Source organism: Amblyomma maculatum, chromosome 1 (assembly GCF_055883805.1).
Source record: "Amblyomma maculatum isolate TAMU_Amacu chromosome 1, ASM5588380v1, whole genome shotgun sequence".
Classification (NCBI taxonomy): Eukaryota; Metazoa; Arthropoda; class Arachnida; order Ixodida; family Ixodidae; genus Amblyomma; species Amblyomma maculatum.
Window position 1 is genome coordinate 108,825,760 of NC_139344.1, and position 5,344 is coordinate 108,831,103.

The 5,344-nt window shown below is 44.8% G+C and overlaps 1 pseudogene; it reads left to right on the top strand.

Annotated features, from left to right (window-relative positions):
- The first annotated feature begins 4,442 nt into the window (after positions 1-4,442).
- On the top strand, positions 4,443-5,083 carry LOC146203474 (uncharacterized; annotated as a pseudogene).
- The last annotated feature ends 261 nt before the right edge of the window (positions 5,084-5,344 follow it).

A 5,344-nucleotide genomic window follows, 5' to 3' on the forward strand; every position in this document is an offset into this window, starting at 1 on the left:
TCGGTTCTGTCTTGCGGAGAGCGTCGGTCAGAGGGCTGGCCAAAGCTGAATAGTTAGGGATGTAGTGATTGTAGTATCCAGTCAGACCCAGCAATGCTCGAATTTCCGTCTTCGTGCTCGGCCGCGGGTAGTCTGCTACCGCAGAAATATTAATCTCGCTGGGTTTCCTGAAACCTTGACCTACATTGTGACCCAAGTAGTCCACGGTCGCCCTTACCAGGCAACATTTCTCGGCCTTTACGGTTAGTCCAGCTTGACGCAAAAGGCTCAGTGCCGCTCTTCGATGTACCATATGGTCCGCCCATGAGTCGGAAAAAACCGCAATGTCATCTAAATAAGGCACCGCGAATGTTTCGCACCCCTTTAAAACCCTATCCATGAGTCGGGAAAAACAAAATGGAGCATTTTTGAGCCCGAAACTCATCATTGTTGGCTGGTAGCTGCCCGTCGGAGTGACGAAAGCTGCGTATCTGCTGGCGCGTTCAGTGAGCGGTACTTGCCAGTATCCTCGAGTAAGGTCCAGCGTAGTCACATATGCCGCTCTACTCACCTGTTCTACTCTCTCCTCAATATTCGGAATAGGATACACTTGATCCCTGGTGAGAGAAATTAGCTTTCGGTAGTCTACCACATGCCTATGGTCTTTACCTGGAGCTTCTACTAAGATCATAGGCGAAGCATAATCGCTTTCCGAAGGTTTTATTACTCCCAATCCCAGCATGCGAGTTACTTCCCTATCCAGAATTTCTCTTTGCCTTGGAGAGAATCGGTAGCACCTTGATCGCACTGGCACGTCTGAAGTCAGCTCAATATCGTGCTCAGTCAAATCAGTCCTGCCTGGCCTGTCCACGAAGCAGGCCTCAAACTCTGTTATTATCTCGCCCAGATCGGACAGCTGGGATTTCTTTAGTTCTCCTCTCTGCTCCGTCTTTTTGAGAAGCTCCTGAGCGTTGCTTCCTTTTCCGCTGAGGCAAATCAAGTTGTCCCCCATCTCCTCGGGAAGGTTTAACGTTAGATTTACCACCGCTTCCCTCTACACATAAGGCTTCATAAGATTGCAATGATAAATGCGCAATTCTTTACGCCTACCGGGGATTTTTACTGCGTAGTTAGTGTTAGAAAGCTTTGCAACGACTTCAGCAGGTCCTTCCCACTGTACTTCGAGCTTATTCTGCCTTGAACCTCTCAGCAACATCACCTTGTCCCCGATACGAAACGTCCTTTGACGGGCTGACTTATCATAGTACACTTTGGAACGAGCCTGGGCTGACTTTATGCTGGCCTCAACGAGTTCCTTAGTGTTATGTAAGCGATTCAAGAGGTTCAGAATGAATTCTACTACTGTTGGGTCTTCTCCGCGCCCCTCCCAGGCTTCGCGCACCATTCGCAAAGGTGAGCGCAGTGACCTTCCGTACACCAACTCGGCTGGGCTAAATCCAGTGGATTCGTGCGGCACTGACCGCAACGAGAAAAGTGCTGCAGGCAGGCAGGTATTCCATTAGCGCTTGTTTTCATAGCACAGTCCCCTCAGGACTCGTTTGAGAACAGAATGCCATCTTTCTACGCTGTTGCTCTGCGGATGGTGGATCGAGCTATGCACTACCTTAATGCCGCATCGCTCGAGAAATGAGGTGGTGAGGACACTTGTGAAAACGCTATCCTGATCACTTTGGACCTCGGAAGGGAATCCAACTCGTGCAAACACTGACAGCAGCGAATCCACTACACTCTCGGACGTCACCTCGCGCAGCGGAACAGCTTCTGGAAACTTTGTGGCTGGGCATAACATAGTGAGGATATGTTGGGTCACAGGAAGTGGCCCAACTACATCTATTACTAACCGGTGAAACGGCTCGGTAATGATTGGTACTAACACCATCGGAGCTTTCCACTTATCTTGCGCCTTTACAACCCGCTGGCACGTGTCGCATGACCGTACAAAATTTTCCGTGTCCTCAAAACATCCAGGCCAATAGTATTCTTGCAACAGCCTCTGCTTTGTTTTCCTTATTCCAAGGTGACATGACCACGAGCTGCCATGGGAAAGTCGCAGTAAGTCTTCGCGGTACTTTTGGGGAACGACTAATTGGTCCACCTCTACTCCGCGCTTATCCTTGAATAAGCGATACAGCACTCCCTTTCTCATCTCAAAAGAAATATTCTTTGCTGTCTTAGTGGCGCGGTGGCGCTCCCTTATCTCCTGTATCTTAGGGTCATTGGCTTGCTCCATAGCTAAGTCCTCTCGGGTTCCACTTAAAAGTCTCGTGAGATTACTAGACACTGGCGGCAAGAGGTTACTCTCAAGAACGTCCTCATTCCGCGTCTCATCAAGCTCACTTTCAAGTTGACTTATCTGATATGCCTCGGTCTCAAAATTTTCTGACCCGCTATCTTCCGCATCGACCACTGCTTTAACTGCCGTTTCCTCCGCTGTGGATTTTTCTGGAATGAGCTGTGTAGCTAGTTCTCGCGCCTTTGACCGTGTTAAGGCTTGCACAACTCTGTCTCCGAAAAGGATGCCCCTCTTTCGCAGTAGCATGTCCGATTTGTTGGAAAACAAATACGGATAGCACTTAGGAAGCTTTCTTGAAACGGCAGCCTCGGTTGTTAACTCGCCGAAAGGGCCCTCGATGACCACGTTCGCGATTGGCAAGCACACACTCTGTTCCTCCACTACCTGGCGGACCCATGCACACTGTCCTGTATAGTCGGAAGGCGACACATACGCCGGATGGACAACATCCATCGTTGCGGCCGAATCGCGCAGTACCTTGCAAGGCTTCCCGTTGACTACTAGGTCATGCAGTTAGGGTTCCAAAAGCTGCACACTCTTTTCGGGTCGGATCGCAATAGATATCAGTGATCATTTACCTGTTTTCTTCCGCCTAGACAAACAAATCCGTACGAAGGCAAACGCACAGGCTCGACGGCAACTTATTTCTCAAGAAAGGCTTGAGCACTTTAGGAGACGCATTGCTTTAGTGAACTGGGATCCCGTATACCGAGAAAATACAGCCGAGGGCGCTTACCGCAAATTTCTGCAAATTTTTCTCTTATTGTACAATGACTGCTTCCCTGTGGTTGACATAACGCCATGCAAAAATGCTCGTAAGCCGTGGATGAACCGTCGCCTCACGCAACTCGTGAAAAAGAAACACAAGATGTTTGCACAGTTCATTAAAACGAGAGATGCGGACGTACTAGCGAGATTTAAATCATTGCGCAATCAGCTGAATAAAGAAATTAGGATAGCTAGAGCCGCTTACTATAACAATTTGTTTGATATCCAGCTTTCTAGAAATCCCAAAGAAAAATGGAGGCGCTTAAACATAGTTTTAAATAGAAACACACACAGCAGGAACATAACGAGCTTAATAATCGATGGTAAAGAGACCTCAGGTTCATGCCTTGCAAATGCATTTAATAAATTCTTTTCCGAAGTAGGTTATAGCCAATTCAATACCGGAATCGCGAATTTCTTGAGTGACAAGATAGAGGCATCTCTCTTCTTAAGACCAAGGGACGAAAGTGAAGTTTTTGCAATATGCCGAAAATTAAAAGACATCTGCAGTCTTGATGCACATAACATACAGAGCCGACCAATTAAGTACATTCTTGACATAATTACGCCCTGCCTAACCTATATATACAACACCGCACTTATTACAGCTCATTTCCCTACTGACATGCAGCTAGCCAGGGTAGCCGTGATATATAAAAAAGGCGATGCGAACAAGTTGGGAAACTATAGGCCAGTGTCTGTACTTCCGTACTTTTCTAAGGGTTTAGAACAACTGATTCGCATCCGTTTGCAACATTTTCTGCAGAAACATTCCGTAATAACCGACTGTCAGTATGGCTTTACACAAAATAGGTCCACGGAGCATGCGCTACTCGTCCAAAAAGAATACATTTTAAATAATTTTGAGTCACAGCTTCTAACTCTCGGTGTTTTCGTTGATTTCAGTAAAGCCTTCGATTGCCTAAATCACGATATTCTTTTTGCGAAACTAGAGAACTATGGCATACGCGGACATGCTCTCAGCCTAATCAAATCTTATCTGAATTCATGGTCTCAGTATGTGGTGATTAATCATTCCTCTTCACAGATTCTAGGAATTTCGAATGGCGTCCCTCAAGGCAGCATTTTAGGGCCACTCCTGTTTAATATATATATAAATGACATCCCTAATATCAGTAACCACGCAAAATACATTATATATGCAGATGACACCAGCCTATTTTTTTCTTCCAAAGACGTACAAAGCTTAGCAGACACCGCCAATCGCACGCTCTTATCGCTTGCCACATGGTCATCAGCCAACTCATTAAAGATAAACAAAGAAAAAACTAAAGCAGTACTCTTCCTTCCTAAAGGAAAACAAGTACTTTACCGCCCCTCGTTATACCTCAATGGCAGTGAAATCGAGTGCGTGGACACATTCAAATCATTAGGTGTAACGTTTAGCAGTACGATGACATGGGATGCCCATGTTAATAATATTGTGTTAACGCTTTCTAGAATTGTCGGAATTACTTCACGTAACAGGCATATTCTACCTATCAAAACTAAAATTACTTTATATTATGCATTTTTTTATTCGCACCTTAGCTATTGCCTTCTTGTCTGGGGCCATACAACGGTATCCAATGTCATTAAACTGCAAACATTACAAAAGAAAATGCTTCGTGCAATTGTCAACGGGACGTATGATTCGCCTACTAAACACATTTACCTATATTATAATATTGTACCTTTCAACAAATTATTTGACTACAGATTTACATGTCTCTATAAATCAACGATAAAAAAGGGTGATTCATTTTTTTCTGAAATTGTTCCTATTACATGTCGCCACTCATCATACGACATCAGACTGCAGAGTAGGTTTGCATTATAAAAGTGCAGAACTAACTATGGGTTTTGTATGTTGAGATTTATTGTGCCAAAGTTTCTAAATACCCCTTTGAGTGACCAAGTGAATATTATGTCTTTTTCTTCCGTTCGTAAAAGCTTTATTCAGCAATCTATGCTACAGTGATGTCAATTGTGTTTGAACGTACTGTGCCACTCTGTGTTATAGCCTCACGGTCTTCTGCGTCTATTATATCTGCCAGTTATGAGATATGTTCTGTCAACCTTGTTCTGTAGATGTACTTGTATTCATTTTTTTTTTTACCAGTGGTTGTTCTTGCCTTGTGCCTACTGCTGACTTGTAGAGGTGGTGAGGCCCGTCAAGCGGTGCATAATTCACTGCTTTTTTCTCACCATCCCCAGTTTGTATGTACAAACTGAAATAAAGATTGATTGATTGATTGCATATTTTCATCGCAGTCACTGACA